At 42.3% G+C, this 19,493-nt stretch overlaps 1 pseudogene; it reads right to left on the reverse strand.

The window, feature by feature from the left end:
- Nucleotides 1–2,634: 2,634 nt before the first annotated feature.
- Nucleotides 2,635–3,383, reverse strand: LOC120105951 (annotated as a pseudogene).
- Nucleotides 3,384–19,493: the final 16,110 nt, after the last annotated feature.

A 19,493-nucleotide genomic window follows, 5' to 3' on the forward strand; every position in this document is an offset into this window, starting at 1 on the left:
AGCCAGGGGTGGTGAATTCCAGACAGAGTGTCCGGAACTTTGTGGGAGACGCCGGAAAACATTGGAGGCTCTTTTACTTCTCAACTTCATGGCCACGACTCGGCCCCTTCCTCTAGCGCCAACTGTTGCTGGAAATTGGACCCGGGGGGCAGCCATCGGCTGAGGAGGAGAAGCTCTGGCACTTCGGATGGGGGGGAGCGGCGGTTTGTCGGCGGTCAGCGTCCTTCGGGAGACCTGCAAGAAACCGGTGGCCGGGGTTTTCGGCGCCGGCCCTCCGATGCTTAGGTTAGAGGGGGCTAACATGTGAGAGGAGAGGGGAGATGTTTTTCTTGGGTTTTTCCGGTGTCCAACCCCCACCAAGGTGGAGGGGTTCCCCTTTTATAGAGGAGTATCGTATTACTGTGAAGTGACGGGGCAGATCACCCTTTTTGTCATAATTGAACACGATCATGTGCATTAATGGTGTCATGGAAGATCAAACCGAAGTCAGTGAGTCGTCGTGGCTGATCAGACGTGGTGGAGTGGTTCAACTGCCTACCGTGGAGGCGTTGAGGTTCGTAGATGACACGAGCATTGATTGTTTGAGTGAATCGGAGATCAGTAGAGGCCATACGCTTTAATTGTTGAGTGAACCGGAGATCAGTAGAGGCCATACGCTTTGATTGTTGAGTGAACAGGAGATCAGCAGGGGCCATACGCTTTAATGGTTGAGTGTGCCGGGGGTTAGAACAGGTTATGCGCATTAATTGTAGGCGGTGAAGTAGGGTATGGCTCTGACCGAGTTACGGAGAGACATGATGATAGTAGGCGAGTGGAGAGATCGGGTTTTAAGAGTTGGACTCCCGAAGGATATTTGGTTGAGATCGGCTGCTCTGGTGGGGCGTCTCGAAAACTGGTGTCTGGTCGGACGCCGAGCCGGGTTGGCTGCCTTTAGGCCGGGCGCCTTTGGGTTAAGCGTTCACTGGTCGGGCGCCTTCTGGTTGGGCGTCCACTGGTCGGACGCCGAGCCGGGCGAGTTGCCTTTAGGCCGGGCGCCCGCTGGTCGGGCGCCTTCTGGTCGGATGCCTTCTGGTCAGGCGCTCGCTGGTCGGACGCCGAGCCGGACGAGTTGCCTTTAGGCCGGGTGCCCGCTGGTCGGGCGTCTTCTGGTCGGGCGCCCGCTGGTTGGGCGCCTGTTAGTTGGGCACCTTCGGGTTGTCTGGGGTAACTTGGTTTTTCCCCTAACAACTATAATTGCTAAAGTTCACAGTTTATGAGCACTCCTGTCACCTTGGATGGTTCAGCTTTTTATATATGTGTGATGAATTTCGTTAAAAAAGATTGTGCCAATAAAAATGAGACAAGAATTTAGGTAACCATTTTTCCTTATTTTTCTTTAGCAACTCAACCCTTTTTCCAATTTCTTGGTAGATTCTCATAAATATCATAACTATTCTTGCTTGCAACCATTGCACTCGTAGCTGGTTATTTGTCACAGTCTTCAAGTGTTGGATACCAGTGAGTTGGGTTCGATCCCATCTTCATCCTGATTTCTGCTGGACTTCCTAACATCATAGTTATCAAAATAAAATATGAACAATCAGATGCCGTCAACTTCTATGATAGCTGTAAGACTGTAACCAACCTGATTTTATCCAGAAAGCAATCATTGTGTCAAACATGCATGTAGAAATCAACCAATTTGGATTAATATTGGTAGTTGATCATGTCAAAATCCTATATAAGCTAATACAAGTAGGTGTAGCTATCTCCCTGTAATTATAAGCATTACGATCGATCCATAGTCAGCTCTAATGGATCCATGCTGCAATATCCCTTGATATACATAGACCTTCGGCCCAGTCTACTCTGATACGATTTCTAGTAACCCAAGATCCACTACAAAAGAAGTAATTTTTCCCGGCGCTTTGCAGAGCTTTTACCGACGCTTATACGCGTCGGAAATTTTCCTCCCCACGCGTCCAAAAGCGTGACGAAATCGTCGGGCAGGTGGGCGTGGACGATTTTCGTTCCGACGCGTTTCGTCAGCGTCGGCAGATAACCCGACGCTTTTAAACGCGTCGGCAAAGGCAATTTTTCCAACGCTTTTATGCGTCGGTCTATTACCGACGCTTTTAAGCGTCGGTAGTTCTTGTATTACCGATGCTTTTGTGCTTCGGTATACCTGTGCCGGGAGAGTTATTGCCGACGCTTTTAAGCGTCGGCAATAGCATTTTTTTTTTTAACAAATTCGTAGAAACAAATATTAAACCTGTATACAAATTTATAAAACAAATTTTTCCAGCAAAGCAAACACACAACCTATTATCACATCACAAACAAAATTTTTTTATTAATTACTAATCATATTATCATATTTGATTACATTATATTTTAAAAATATTAAAAACATACATATCAAACTCCTAAATAAACAGTCTACGAGGTCTCAAGATCGACGGCATTATCATCTCCTCTGATTGAAACAGAGTATACTAAGTGAGGAACGAAGGCACAACAAAAATTCTCCAAGAGGGACAAAACCGGCCATAAAAACTTGACAAGAACATCTAGGCTGGATGTTAGCTTTCATGGCGTCACATATATTATTAAACAATGTCATATTTGGTTCTTTTCATTATATCAAGTCATGAGGCCATGGCAAAGAAATTATGACAGTACTGATAATGGTTTCTTACATTCCAAAGAGATTACCCCACTCCATCATGTAGTTACTAAAATTATACTCTGGTATGTACATGAGGTCAGCTTCTCCATCCACCCCAAATTCTCCAACTAGAGGATGGTAAGTAACTGTTGAGAAGGACGAGGTAGGGCTGCCCTCACCCTCGCCGCCGCCGCCGTTGTAGCCAGAATCTCCATTCACTGCTTGGGAGAGCTTCCTCATGGACACTTCGGCCTCTGCAAGTTTCTCCTTTAGTTTCATAAGCTGCATGCCAAACAAAATACTTGGTTATCTTCTCCGATGAGCCTCAATAACTATGGAGCATCTTTATATGATGCAGTTCTTGAATACTAAACCACATCTATAGTAACTTGGAAGAGAGAAGCAGACCTCATTCTCAAGGTGGCATTTCTCGACGACGACGGTGTCGTGGACCGACTTAAGCTTGAGATACTCCTCCTCCAGATGCTTGTTCTTGTACCTCGCCCTTCGGTTCTGGAACCAAACCGCAACCTGCTTCGGGTCTAGGCCGAGCTAGCCGGCGAGGTGCACCTTCCTCCCTGACTCCAATTTTTTCTCCTTCACGAAGCTCATCTCCAAGAATTTGACTTGCTGATCACTGAGCCTCCTCTTCTTTGCCTCTCCCCCTGCACCATCCACCTTTGCCTTGTCTCCCCTGCACATAGCAAGAAATAAAATGTTTAGCTCAAGAAAAGCCAGCCCAACAAATTACCCAGCCAGCTCAAAACTCTTAAGTCAGAAATATAAATAGCAATTACCAGAACAACAGGATCTATCTCTACAGGAAAACAACTCAAAAAAGAAAAAAAAAGACAATCCTATAACATCATCAAGGACCTCAGCCAGCAGCCTCCAAGCATAGTCCTCTGATGCCTTCATAATCTTTCTTTTGCTTCAGCACCATGTGCCCGCTGATCTCCCATACAGCAGGGTTCACTTGAGTATCCAAGAGCTCCTGGCTCACTTCACCAAGAGCCTGTTTTTCAGCATAGCACTGAGCAATTTGGGCACAGGAAAGAAAATCAGCAAGGCTTGTTTCTACTACACCATGGAAAATTCATGATACAATTATGGATTTAGCCCACCTTCGTAAGTTATGATCATATTTAGAAAGAAAAATTAGAATACCGAGAGATCACCCTCTTCCACATACAGGTAATGGCAATAAATGTTTGATAAACAATTCCTAGCCATCCTTAAAAAAAATTAACCCATCAACTTATGACTACTATGTTAGAAAAAAAAGAAGGAAGCTGGAAACAGGGGAGAAGGAGAATACTAATTTCATTCACTTTTCTTCACCTTTCATAGTACAGATTGGTGATATTTATACACATTGAGCTGGATTAAAGTGTAACTAATCTAGCTATTTAAGCAATGCAAATTGTAACTGAATGTAACTAATCTAAAATTCAAAAAGATGAAGTTTCTAGATCATGGAGTTCAGAGTCCTGTTTCAACTGGTTTCTGTTTCTCCGTCTCAACAGTTACTGTTCACGAAACGTTTAAACCGTTTGAGACGTTATGAAAGTTTGAACTGAAAGAGAGCCGTTGGGGTTCTCATGGGAAGAGCCTGTATTACTGGGAAGAGAGGTTCCGGTGTCTGGATGGGAAGAACCTGTGTTACTGGGAAGAAAATCTTGAGACTCCCCCTCAAGATGGGCATGGATGTTCATCGTGCCCATCTTGGATAGCAAGAAATGAAAGGAGGTAGCAGGCAGAGCTTTTGTGAAAATATCTGCCAGTTGAAATTTTGAGCTGATATGAACCGGATTAATAACTCCTGCTATAACTTTTTCCCTGACAAAGTGGCAATCCAGTTCTATGTGTTTGGTCCTTTCATGGAAGATTGGGTTTTTGGTGATGTGAAGAGCCGCTTGATTATCACAATATACAAGTGCCGGCTGTGCATGCTGTATCTTGAACTCTTTTAGCAGGGCAAGTAACCAGACAACTTCGCAACTGGTGTAAGCTAAGGCCCGGTACTCTGCTTCTGCAGAGGATCTTGATACAATAGCTTGTTTCTTGGTCTTCCAGCTGACCAATGAATCTCCGATGAAGATGCAGAAACCAGTGACAAACCTCCTTGTTTCGGGACATGCTGCCCAATCTGAATCACTATAAGCTTTAAGATGAAGGGGAGATTGTGAGGAAAATAATATACCTTGGCCTATAGAGCTTTTCAAGTATCTCAAAATTCTGTGAGCTGCATGTAGATGGATTTGTGCTGGTTTATCCATGAATTGGCTGAGAACATTCACAGCATACGTTATATCTGGTCTTGTAATTGTTAGGTAAATAAGTCTACCAACCAATCTTCTGAAACTTGTGACATCAACCAAGGAATCTTTGGAGGAGTGTGATAATTTGTGATTGATTTCCATTGGAGTTGTGATTGATTTACTGCCAAGAAACCCAGTGTCTTCTAGAATTTCAAGAGTATACTTTCTTTGACATAGGTGAATGCCAGCAGCTGATCTTGCAATTTCCAATCCCAAGAAAAATTTCAAAGTTCCCAAGTCTTTTATCTTGAATTGAGTATGTAGATATGCTTTGATTGAATCAATTGCTGTCATACTATTGCTGCCCACAATAATATCATCCACATAAACTATAAGAGCTACAAAACCATGCTCATCATCTCTTGTGAATAGAGAGTAATCAGATTTTGATTGCCGAAAACCAATAGTGGTAAGAGAAGAGGAGAATTTTGAGTACCACTGCCTAGAAGCCTGTTTTAGACCATAGATGGACTTGTGTAATTTGCACACCAAATTCATGTTAGATGACTCCCCCTTAATCTGATGACCCGGAGATAATTCCATATATAATTCTTCATCCAACTCCCCATGAAGGAATGCATTATGAACATCTAATTGTCCCAAATGCCAACCATGGATTGCTGCTAAGGCAAGAAATACCCTTATGGTTGTGAGTTTTGCTACCGGACTAAAAGTCTCTTGGTAATCAAATCCTTCTCTTTGTGTGTAGCCCTTAGCCACCAATCTAGCTTTGTATCTTTCAATTGTTCCATCTGATTTAAGCTTGGTCTTGTAAACAAACTTGCATCCTACAGCTTTCTTCCCGGGAGGTAGAGAAGTAATGGTCCAAGTTTTGTTTTCTTCCAGAGCTTTTATTTCAGCTCGCATTGCATCTTTCCAATGCTGAGAAGTCATGGCTTCAGTATATGTCTTAGGTTCTTTGATCAAGGAGAGGGCGACTGTATATGCTTTGTGGGATGATGAAAGATTGTCATAAGATAGATGCTTGCACAGAGGGTGGAAGGTAGAACATAACTTTGGGTGTTCGGCAGTTACATTTGTGGCTAACTGGCAATGGTAGTCCTTCAAATAGCTTGGTGGAACTCTGTTTCTATTGGATCTTCTGAGGAGAATATCAGTATTGTGATGTTCATCTTGTGACAGTGACTCATTTGGCATGTTAATGTCAACAGAACTGGATGCTGGAGAGTTGGAAAGATGACTCATTTCCGGTTGACATGGTAAATAAATGTCTGGTAAGGCCGGTGGTAATGAAATTGATGAAGTTTCAAGTTCTTTGGTACTAGGACTTTGGAAAGGAAAAGTAGATTCATAAAGACAACGTTTCTGGAAATGATACATGATTGAGCTTCTAAGTCATAGACTTTGTATCCCTTAATCCCTGCTGGGTATCCAAGGAAAATACATTTGCTAGCTCTGGGACTGAGTTTAGTTCTGTTGTGTTTAAGTGTGGAAACAAAACACAGACAACCAAATACTCTTAAATGGGTATAAGAAGGAACAGAGCCAAAAAAAGTTTCATATGGAGATTTGTTCTTAAGGGTAGGAGTGGGTATACGATTGATTAGATAAGTGGCTGTGAGAACTGCATCTCCCCAGAATTTTATTGGAAGTGAAGCTTGAAAGAGAAGAGCTCTAGAAACAGTGAGAAGATGTTGGTGTTTCCTTTCCACTATGCCATTTTGTTGTGGAGTGTAGACACAGGTTTTTTGATGTATAATTCCCTTGGAACTATAGAACTCAGGCATATGAAACTCCATGCCATTATCAGTTCTGATTTTCTTCACCTTGGCATTGAACTGGGTTTGAACTAAATGAATGAAGGTTTGCATAAGGTTTCTAGCTTTAGATTTGAACTTCATGAGATATACCCAGGTTATTCGGCTATAATCATCAACTATGGTTAGGAAATAGTGATGACCTTGAATGGATGCTTGAGAATAAGGGCCCCATATGTCGCAATGTATTAAATCAAAAGGAGAAGAAGAAACAGAATTGCTTACAGGAAACGGTTGGTTTTTTTGTTTGGCTAAATGACAAACAGTACATTGCATTGGCTCATTTCCTTTTACATCAGAGACATGAGATTGAATTAAATTCAATCGAAGGTTGGATAAGTGTCCCAGTCTAAAATGCCAAAGATCAAAAGAATGTTCGACTTTAGCATGAAGAGCTTGACTTTTGAAAAATGAAGTATACTTGGGAAGAGTGATTTGGTTGTCTGCAGAACTTGGAAGGAAGAAGTAGAGACCATTATGAACCTTTGCAAACCCAATCGTCATCCATGAAGAGGGGTCTGTTGTCGGCGCCCCGCACCGGAACCCACTCACACCAGCGCCGCCACCGACGTCGGACAAGCAAGAGAGATACAAACGGATAAGCACTCTCTCGCTCCCTCGACTCCGGACTCAAGGATCACCTCTTCGCTCCGCCTACGAAGGGCAAAAGATTACCCCGTGGTATCAGTAGGATAAAACACTTGAGCACCGCAACGGATTATCAAAGATCAAAGGAAGAAGAAGGAAGAAAATAGCAAAGCAAACACAAAAATGTAACGAGGTTCGGCTACAAATAGCCTACGTCCTCCACCGCTCCAAATCTCAATAAGGATGAACTGATTACAGAGATAGCACACACCCGAACGATCACAAGCGATCGATCTACAAGAGATTCACACAGAATTCCCTTTGCACAAGAAGTAGGATCCCAATCCTCTTTTTCTCTAGAACCCTAGCCTCACAAACAAGAGTCTCTCTCAAATATACGGCCAATAACCCTACCCTAGGGCTCTCATGAGTCCTATATATAGTCTCAAGACCTTCAGATGATCATAGCCGTCGAAACGCCACCAAAAACACCAAAAGAAAATCGTCCGTACGATTTTTCGCGAGCCCGAGTCGACTCGGCTGAAGTCCGAGTCGACTCTGGCACGTCTGAACAACTTCCAGTTTAACTGGCACGATCTCGAGTCGACTCCACTGTATCTCGAGTCGACTCGACGATGCTCCGAGTCGACTCGACTGTAGTTCGAGTCGACTCTGACAGTCCAGACAGAAACATGGTTTTTGCGGCTTTCTCCTCTCGGGTCGACTCGACAGACCTCGAGTCGACTCGACTGTTCCCGAGTCGACTCGACTGAAGCTCGAGTCGACTCCGACAGTCCGCCAGACAGAAAACTATGCAGAATTGATTTTCCTTCAATTCTCTTCATCACCAAAGGTCTCCACATACCCCAACAATCTCCCACTTGGAGACCTTGGGTATATCCTCTTGTTACTTGGCTCTCCTCTGTGCTCCCACTGAAACTAAATCATCCTAGTGAAATAGGTACGATGCCTCCTCAACGTCTTCAAGCATGAAGACCAGCAGAAGCTGAACAACTCCTCAGCTTCTCCACCGTGACGACCTTCGTCAACATATCTGCAGAATTCTGACTTGTATGAATCTTCTCCAACTTGACGAGTCCCTGCTCGAGCAATGACCTCACGAAGTGGTACCGTATGTCAATATGCTTCGTCCTTGAATGGAAAGCTGAATTCTTTGCCAGATGAATTGCACTTTGACTATCTGAATATAACATGCAATCCTTCTGTTCCTTCCCAAGCTCCTTCATCAAGACTTGAAGCCATATTAGTTCCTTGCACGCCTCTGTGGCTGCCACATACTCCGCCTCCGTAGTCGACAATGCAACAACTGGTTGCAACCTGGAAATCCAACTGACGGCTCCACTGCCCAAGGTGAACAAGTACCCTGTCGTGCTTCTCCTGCCGTCCAAGTCCCCTGCCATGTCTGAGTCCACATAGCCCTGTAACCGGATCTCAGAACCTCCATAGCACAATGACATGTGCTCAGTGCCTTTCAGATACCTCAGTATCCATTTGACTGCGCGCCAATGCTCCAAGCCTGGGCAGCTCATGAAGCGACTCACAACTCCCACTGCTTGAGCAATGTCTGGTCTCGTACACACCATAGCGTACATCAAGCTCCCCACTGCCGATGCATACGGGATTTTTGACATATTGAGCTCCTCCACCCGCGTCTTCGGACTTTGCCCTTTTGAGAGCTTAAAATGGGCACCCAGCGGTGTGCCAACAGGTTTGGCACCCTCCATGCAGAATCTCCTGAGTACTCGGCTGATGTACTCCGCCTGAGATAGTCTGAGGATATGTTTAGACCTATCTCTACTGATCCGCATCCCAAGGATCTGTTTTGCTGCTCCTAGATCCTTCATTGCAAATTTTCTTGACAGCTTCAGCTTCAATTTTGCAATCTCATGCATGCTAGCTCCTGCAACTAACATGTCATCAACATACAATAGCAAGATAATGTAAGATGTACCGAAGTCCCGGAAGTAGCAACAGTGATCCTCCTGACATCTCCTGTATCCTATCTCAAGCATGTAACTGTCGAACTTGAGATACCATTGTCTGGGTGCCTGTTTCAAACCATAGAGGCTTTTCTTTAGTTTGCAGACTAAGTCACCCGTGCCAGCTGCAATGTATCCCTCCGGCTGCTGCATATATATCTCCTCATCGAGATCTCCGTGGAGAAAGGCCGTCTTCACATCAAGCTGCTCTAAGTGAAGATCCTCTACTGCCACTATGCTCAGCACCGCTCGAATAGTACTCATCTTGACTACAGGAGAAAAGATCTCTGTGAAGTCGATACCTGCTCTCTGCTGAAATCCTTTTACAACCAGCCTGGCCTTGTATCGCTTCTTCCCGCCTTGCTCTTCCTTCAGTCTGTAAACCCATTTGTTTGACAGTGCTTTCTTCCCCTTGCGCAGATCCACCAAATCCCACGTTTGATTCTGCTCCAATGACTTCATCTCATCATCCATGGCCAACTCCCACTCCTTCCTGGTATCAACCTCCAATGCCTCCGTGAAGCATTCAGGTTCACCATTATCTGTGAGCAGCAAATAACTAAGAGTCCCATCATACCTTTGAGGAGGCTTCCCATGAGTACTACGAGTGGACCTTCTTAGTTGTGGAGGGGGTGCCAATGCTTCAAGTTCTTGCTCTGACTGAGTCTTCTGACCAGAATTTGTAGACTCCTCTTCAGGATCCACAAAACACGGCTCAACAGGTTTTGTTTCTGATTCAGTGCTCTGCTGCATTTTCTCATTGAATACCACATCATTACTACGAATGATCTTCTTGTGTTCGGGATCCCAAAGCCGGTACCCAAACTGTTGACCTCCGTATCCAACGAAAATACACTTCTTTGATTTGGCGTCTAGTTTGCTTCTTTGACTGGAATCAACATGGACATAACTGGTACAACCGAATACTCGTAAGTGCGCCAAATCAATCTTCTTCGCTGTCCATGCTTCCTCAGGAATCCCAAATTCAAGTTTCTTTGATGGCCCTCTGTTGATCAAGTAGGCAGCAGTGTTAACTGCTTCCGCCCAAAACTGCTGTGGTAATCCAGCATGTATCCTCATACTCCTGGCACGCTCATTAATTGTTCTGTTCATCCTTTCAGCAACTCCATTTTGTTGTGGTGTTCCTGGAACTGTCCTTTGCCTGACGATCCCAGCATCTGCACAGTAGTCCTCAAACTCCCTGCTACAATACTCACCACCGTTGTCCGATCTCAGGCATTTCAACCTCTTTCCTGTCTCGAGTTCTACCATCACCTGCCATCTCCTGAAGACCCCAAATACCTCTGACTTGTGCTTCAAGAAGAACACCCAAAGCTTCCTGGTAGCATCATCAATAAAAGTAACATAGTACTGAGATCCACCAATGGAAGAAACTGGTGCAGGCCCCCACACGTCCGTGTGCACGAGATCTAGCTTTTCTTGCTTCCGAGGTTTACCTTCTTTGTTGAATGAAACACGCTTCTGCTTTCCGAGAACACAATCCTCACAGAAGTCCATCTCAACACTCCTGAGACCCTGCAGCTTTCCCAACTGGTGCATCACCTCCAGTCCCTGATAACTCATGTGCCCAAGTCTACAATGCCATAACTTGGTGTCCACATCTGCTGCAACAACTCCAATAGAGTTCTCCGTGCCGTTGGTGACATAAAGTGTCCCAACCTTCTTGCCACTAGCCACCGTCAACGAACCTCTGGATATCTTCCACTGATCAGCTGTGAAAGTAGCCTTGTACCCCTGGCTCGCCAACTGTCCAACAGAAATCAGATTCCTCTGCAGTTGAGGTACGTGCCGTACGTCCTCAAGCTCAAGTGAAGATCCAGAAACCAACTTCACTTCCGCGCTTCCCCTTCCTTGTATGGTGCAAGGCTCTCCATCCCCTAGGTAGACTTTGCCAAAGTCTCCCTTCTCATATCCTTCAAGAAGCTTCCGTTGGGATGTAGCATGGAAAGACGCGCCCGAGTCTATCACCCAAGACTCGTCACAGGTAGACAAAGATAGAACGAGGGCATCCATATCACCGTCTTCAGCAAGATTTGCCAGATCCTTGCTGACTCCTTCGGTGTGGTCGCCTTGCTTCCCTTTAGGAGATTTGCAATCCCTCCTAAAGTGCCCCGTCTTCCCGCAGTTCCAGCACTTCGCTCCCTTGTTCTGAGGTGCTCGAGACCTGCTGGATCTCGACTTCGAGTCGCTTCGAAATCGACCGTCCTTCTTTTGTCTTCCCCGGTTAGAGGTGTTTAGTGCACTTCCAGACGACTCCGTAGCTCCAGAAGATTTCCTTCTTGCTTCTTCACTCAGAAGCACTTCCACAACGTCATCAAAAATCAACTTCTCCGTTGCCGAAGAGTTGCTCACCGCCATCACCAGGCCCTCCCAGCTATCAGGCAATCCGGAGAGGATTAGCAATGCCCGAATCTCATCGTCAAAACTAATCTCCACTGACTCCAACTGGGCTGTGAGTCCATTGAACTCGTTGAGGTATTCTGCTATGCTGCCGCCATTTTTCATACGAAGATTAAACAACCTCTTCATGAGAAATACCTTGTTTGATGCTGAGGGTTTCTCGTACATCCGCGACAATGTTGCCATCAACTCCATCGTCGTCTTCTCGTTTTTGATGTTGAATGCCACTTGGGATGCAAGTGACAATCTGATGGTGCCGAGCGTCTTCCGATCGAGGACCTCCCAGTCTTCATCGGACATCTTCTCTGGTTTCTTTGCTCTACCTCCAAGAGGTAAATAGAGATCCTTCTGGTAAAGGTAATCTTCTATTTGCATCTTCCAAAATCCGAAGTTCGTGCCATTGAACTTCTCAATTCGCAACTTCCCTTCATCCGCCATTGCAGAATAACCAATAGCTCTGATACCAATTGTTGTCGGCGCCCCGCACCGGAACCCACTCACACCAGCGCCGCCACCGACGTCGGACAAGCAAGAGAGATACAAACGGATAAGCACTCTCTCGCTCCCTCGACTCCGGACTCAAGGATCACCTCTTCGCTCCGCCTACGAAGGGCAAAAGATTACTCCGTGGTATCAGTAGGATAAAACACTTGAGCACCGCAACGGATTATCAAAGATCAAAGGAAGAAGAAGGAAGAAAATAGCAAAGCAAATACAAAAATGTAACGAGGTTCGGCTACAAATAGCCTACGTCCTCCACCGCTCCAAATCTCAATAAGGATGAACTGATTACAGAGATAGCACACACCCGAACGATCACAAGCGATCGATCTACAAGAGATTCACACAGAATTCCCTTTGCACAAGAAGTAGGATCCCAATCCTCTTCTTCTCTAGAACCCTAGCCTCACAAACAAGAGTCTCTCTCAAATATACGGCCAATAACCCTACCCTAGGGCTCTCATGAGTCCTATATATAGTCTCAAGACCTTCAGATGATCATAGCCGTCGAAACGCCACCAAAAATACCAAAAAAAAATCGTCCGTACGATTTTTCGCGAGCCCGAGTCGACTCGGCTGAAGTCCGAGTCGACTCTGGCACGTCTGAACAACTTCCAGTTTAACTGGCACGATCTCGAGTCGACTCCACTGTATCTCGAGTCGACTCGACGATGCTCCGAGTCGACTCGACTGTAGTTCGAGTCGACTCTGACAGTCCAGACAGAAACATGGTTTTTGCGGCTTTCTCCTCTCGGGTCGACTCGACAGACCTCGAGTCGACTCGACTGTTCCCGAGTCAACTCGACTGAAGCTCGAGTCGACTCCGACAGTCCGCCAGACAGAAAACTATGCAGAATTGATTTTCCTTCAATTCTCTTCATCACCAAAGGTCTCCACATACCCCAATAGGGTCCTGTATAAAACATAGTTTGTCCAAGAAGATAAGACATAGAGAAGCATCATGGGTGAGTTTACTGACCGAGAGAAGATTAAAGGTAAAGGAAGGCACACACAAAACATTTGTGAGAGTTAGATGATCTGATAACTTCACATTTCCAATATGAGTCACCCTTGCCTTAGTTCCATTTGGCATCTGAACATATGCATGTACTTCAGAAATTATGGAAGTAAGAACGGAAACTGAGCAAACTATGTGATCAGTGGCTCCTGTGTCAAGTATCCATGGAGTTCCTTGTTCCTTGACTAGTTTAGAATTCTGTTTGATGACAGAAAGTGCTGAAGAAGTAAAGATGGAAGTACCTTCCATGTTAGCATAGGAGTGAGTGTTTGATGATTCCGTGGATGTCTTGGTCATCAGGGAAGATGAGTCATTTGACTTAGGTTGATGAAGCATCTGAGCATTGAAATGATCAATGAGTTGCTGCATTTGAGCTTGAGTGAGCACTGTCTGAGATGATATTGATTCCTTTCCTTGGCTCTGAATAATTGCTTGATTTGCTGAATATTTGTTTGAAGGAACACCATTGAGATTTCCGGATTTGTTTTTGGTAAACTTGAAGTTGGGCGGAAATCCTATCAGCCTATAGCATTTGTCTTTAGTATGTCCAATTTTCCCACAATGATAACACACTAATTCTGACTTTTCCCTTCTCTTTGTATTTGTTACAGAAAATGCAGAAGATTCAGAAGTAGGAAGCGTTAATGTACGTGCTTCCCTTTGCCTTTCCTCTTGTAAAACTAATGAGAAAGTTTTATCTAAGGAGGGCATAGGACTCATAAGAATTACCTGTCCTCTTATACTGTCATATGAATCATTCAATCCCATTAAGAATTTGAACACATAATCCTTCTGTTGAGCTTCATTGATAGTTCCCACTGCATTACATGTACAATGTCCACAAGTACATGAAGGCAGTGGTCTATAGTTGTGTAATTCTTCCCAAATGGCATTGAGTTGAGTGAAATAATCACTTACTGATTGGGTTCCCTGCATCACCGAGCTAAGTTGTTGTTGAAGTTGATAGATCCTCACATTATCCGGTTGTGCAAACCGGATTTTTAGCTTTTCCCATACTTCCCTTGCAAAATTTATATACAAAACACTGGATGCAATTTCCCTTGAAATGGAATTTAGAATCCATGAAAGAATCAGATTATTGCATCTCAACCAGGGTAAGTAAAAAGGACTTGTTGATTCTGGTGTGGGAATAGTTTCATCAAGAAATCCCAGCTTATTCTTGACAGAAATGGCCAAAGTGAAGGATCTATTCCATGAGAGATAGTTGGATCCTGTTAAAGGAGGACTGATCACCACAGTGTTAGCATTATCACTGTGATGAAGGAAAAATGGACTGTTTGGATCTTCGGAGGGAGAAGGAATGTGAGTTGAAGAGTATGCAGGGGATACATGAGCTGAAGATTCTCCATCTGCCATTTTAGAACAATCCTAAGACAAAAAGAAATGGCTGATACAGATTACTGCATCTTCAAAGAGGAAGAAGAAGCTTGATTTAGAATTCTAGCATCGGCTCTGATACCATGTTAGGAAAAAAAGAAGGAAGCTGGAAACAGGGGAGAAGGAGAATACTAATTTCATTCACTTTTCTTCACCTTTCATAGTACAGATTGGTGATATTTATACACATTGAGCTGGATTAAAGTGTAACTAATCTAGCTATTTAAGCAATGCAAATTGTAACTGAATGTAACTAATCTAAAATTCAAAAAGATGAAGTTTCTAGATCATGGAGTTCAGAGTCCTGTTTCAACTGGTTTCTGTTTCTCCGTCTCAACAGTTACTGTTCACGAAATGTTTAAACCGTTTGAGACGTTATGAAAGTTTGAACTGAAAGAGAGCCGTTGGGGTTCTCATGGGAAGAGCCTGTAATACTGGGAAGAGAGGTTCCGGTGTCTGGATGGGAAGAACCTGTGTTACTGGGAAGAAAATCTTGAGATACTATGCCTAGTATAGTTAAGAGAACCAACAGTTCAAAGTTCAAACACCGCTACTAGTTCAGGATATGAATTAGTTCACACCGCTTGTTCCCACCCACATTCCATCAAGGAGTATTCCACACATAAGTATCAAGTGCATAGACACCAGCATAAATGAAACTAGAAAAAAATAATAGAATTTACTAAAGAAAACAAATAGCAAGCAACAAAAAAATTGACACTGCGATGCATTTTCTGCAATACTGAATTTTTCTTTGTTGTGATGTCACATCAACAAGAGCTTCGACGCCTATGTATACGACCACATGTACTATCATCCTATCTTCTTTCGTTAGTACATTATACAATAGTGTCCAGTATACATTCATGAAGTCCTATGCCAAAACTAATAAATTGCACAAGAATGATTATGACTGTACGAAACAGCATGAGGACCTGCAGGACAATGACACCACCCACTCAGCATCATCTAGGAGCATGCATGAGCTTACACAGTAATCAGAAGGCTTATCTCAATCCTGATCTTATAGGCAAATCATTATAAGAACTAGCAACCAAAATGCCAGAGATGAGATAATCAAAAACTGCCTCTGCAAATGTTAACTTGATTTTGTTTTTTTTCCATAATCAACACCTCCCTCTAACCTGTTTTTTCTTCAACCTGCAGTAGGTTTGGTTGGCTGCTTGAGGGAGAAAAAAGGGCTTACCCAAACACATACCTTCATTCCATCTGACTCTGTAGCTGCATGCTCAGCCTGTTCAAAGAGGCAAAAGATAAGCCATTGTTTTAATTTGATTTAGTCCTTATAGTTTCTTATTTTTCTCCAGGAAGGCAGGTAATGATGTCAACTTACAATGTCTTCATCGATATCCTCATCATCATCAGGGACTTGAGGTGGACTAAAGAAATTGAAAAAACTTTCACATTCTTCAGTTTTGGTAATGGGCTTGGCATTCTTTGAGCCCTTCTTTGGCTTCTTTTTCAGAAGCTTCGGAGTCAAGCACTTTCCTGGCAACCATTCAATTTCAGTCCAAATGAAATTTTATGTATAATACATATGTTTCAATTGTCATATTGTAGTTTCAACGTAAAACAAACTCAACAAAAAAAAAATCATTCACATGGCTAACAATGGAAGGGGCTGGAGTATAACTTCCATAAAAAGTTCCAACAACTTAATGATGTTCTTGGAATGGCAGAGTAATACATGCAGAGTAATACATATGTTTCAATTGTCATATTGTAGTTTCAATGTAAAACAAACTCAACAAAAAAAAAGTGTTCACATGGCTAACAATGGAAGGGGCTGGAGTATAACTTCCATAAAAAGTTCCTACAACTTAATGATGTTCTCTTGGAATGGCAGTTATTTCACATGCAAGATTCTATTCATTAAATTCACAAATTTGCTCAACATAAAAATTCACTCTTAGCTCTACGGAGCAGAAGTCATAACTGGCTTGGTTAAAATAACAAGCAGAAGGTATAAGCATTTCAAAAAAATGATGCAAGATACATTCAGCTTATTAAACGAAACCGTAGCCTTGATTTGGTCAACTCTCATACCAATGTCATCTTTATAATATTTGTTGAAAGTCTTTTTTCAACAGTCCTCTGACACCCATGCCAGAGTTGAAAGGCAAAAGGGTTGGGTCTCAAGAATGTCCCAAAAAACTCGAGCCCTCATTCTCAAACTCAAGCAGAAAATTTATATCCTTCCAGAAATGTGAACGTAACAATGTATACAGCAGAAATTGCACCATTTAATTAATACAAGGAGACAGGTATGTATCACTGCAAACAAAATAAAAATATCTTTATAACTTGACTAAAATTTGCATGTGCCATTCTGACACCAAGGATATATCATCCTAAACTGGCTAGGTCAAAAGTCTTTAGAAAGCTTATAAAAATTTTATTCAAACCATATAAACTGATGAAAAGGTATGAAATACCTGCCGTTTGTTCCAAATGATTAATAGAAATGAGAATACATTAAAACAAGGAGGTAGATATGTGAAGCAGTCCAGAATCAGGTTTAATAGAAATGATTAATAGAAATGATTAAACAAGGAGGTAGATATGTGAAGGAGGTAGAAATGATTAATAGAAATGAGATACTTCAGTCAACGAATCATTCTCGTCATCTTTATGTTTTCCCCATCGTGAAGTTCCACATATTCGGCACGACTCTTGGTTCCTATTTTCACCACGATATAAAATGCAGTCATTCGGACAACTGTGTATCTTCTCATATCCAAGGTCCAACTCTTTTATCAGTTTTTTGGCTTCATATGAAGATGATGGCAGAGTAACACCTTCTGGAAATGCATCCTTTAATAATTGAAGAAGCATGGTAAAAGACTTGCTGGACCACCCATTCAAATATTTCAAATGTAATAAATGCAGAAGAAAAGAAATCTTCGTAAAATTCTTACAACCCGGATACAGTTCTTGATCACAATCTTTCACCAAGTTATCATAATGAGCTGTGTCATCAGCATGTATAGATTCCTCAACATGCATGGACTGATCAATAACTGCACGCTCATCTTCTCCTACAGTTCTGATATTATGTCCAAGAGCATCTCTAAGTAGGCCCCTTATATCATCTTCTTCTACAGAATTTTGTTCCGTGTCACTACATCCAAAATTGAAGGTGTCTTCTAGATCGGAGGGTTGGTTACATGAAGGTATGAACTCTCCATGGAGTACCCATTCAGTATAACCCTTTAGAAAACCATTCCATACCAAATGTTCTTCAACAATTTTTGGATCAAGAGCAGAACCGTTTACACATTTTTGACATGGACATAAAATTTTCCCGTTCATATTAGATTTCTCAAAGGCAAACTTAATGAAATTCCGAACTCCATCCAAATATTCAGCACTAGATCTTAACTTATTTATCCAACTTTTGTCCATTCTATTAGAATACCGATTGAACTGCAGTTCATATAAAAAAGATAAACACTATTAGAAGGATGGACTACATATAAATTGCATGAAGAAAAGCATGTGACACTTACTATAACCTCACAATATATTGCCTGACATTCAAAATACAAAAATAATGCGCTGTAATCATTCTCAAAACAAAACCATAGCTTGTTAAGAAACCTACCTTACAATTTAGACCATTTTGAAGGTTCCTTGGATCCCAGTTTTGAAATCCAGGTCAGAAGATACTAATTGAATCAATATTGGCAAACATCTACTATCACGAGTTGATCAATTCCCATACACATATGTAGTTTCATAGGAGCCTAAAGTTGATCTTATCATTTCTCATAAGGGTAAGTGCACCAATCCAAGATATTACGAATCAAGATCTAATATGCATAAGCGCAAGTAATGCATAATGCATCAAAGTTATATCAAAGTAATGCATAAAAGTATGCATAAATTCGCTTTAAGGTAATGCATAAAAGATATTACGAATCAAGATCTAATATGCATAAAAGTAATGCATAAAAGTAATGCATAAAGTTTTAAATCGGCGGCTAACCCATCATGACAGAACTTCATCTGATTGAAATCTTAGTGTAACTTCCTAAAGTTTCTACCACAATCATAAGCTTAGCATTACACCTTTTTTTTCTTTTTGAGAATGCTTAGCAGCACAGATTGGTCTGGTATCCTTACCACTTACCATCTCTCGTTTCTAATTAAAGTGAGATAAGTTGATTTTATGCATTACGACAAGCCATCATCAATTACTTCTAGAGAAGCCACTTTGCTTTACTAGGTCATCTACTTTTAACTTGCATTTTAGACTACAATATTAAAGGCTTTGCGTCATCCAAATTTAGGAAAACAACCAGCATTGTTATGCATATAATGATAAATAATAAAGAAAATATTCAGCAAATCAAAGTTCATTCCTTTTCAAGCAATACGGTAAAAGTTATAGAAATAACGCAGAAGAGGCATGGAACAAGCCTGAAGTATAAAACAGCATCATCTTGAGACATTTTTTCTGTTCTAAAGTCGTATGCTCACCTAGGAAGAAAAGTCCTCGAAAGGCTCATCTCGCCTTAAAGCGAATTTACCAATCACGGCCAAATAGTCTTGGATAACCACTCAAACTTCTATAAATAATAATAAGCCACTAAAACAAGGAATAGGATACAGTAACTAAAATGTGGGCAGTGGTCACAAACCATTACAAAAATCATCATCAGCAGCACCACCATCATCATCAAAGCCTTACATATCAAATATGAGATTTACTATAGAGCATTAGTCTAAAGTTTAAGAATAATAGAATATCATGAATTCACTAACAATAATGCATCAAGTTCGTCATTGTTAAAATGA

The sequence above is a fragment of the Phoenix dactylifera genome, unplaced genomic scaffold (genome assembly GCF_009389715.1).
Source record: "Phoenix dactylifera cultivar Barhee BC4 unplaced genomic scaffold, palm_55x_up_171113_PBpolish2nd_filt_p 000405F, whole genome shotgun sequence".
Taxonomy (NCBI): Eukaryota; Viridiplantae; Streptophyta; class Magnoliopsida; order Arecales; family Arecaceae; genus Phoenix; species Phoenix dactylifera.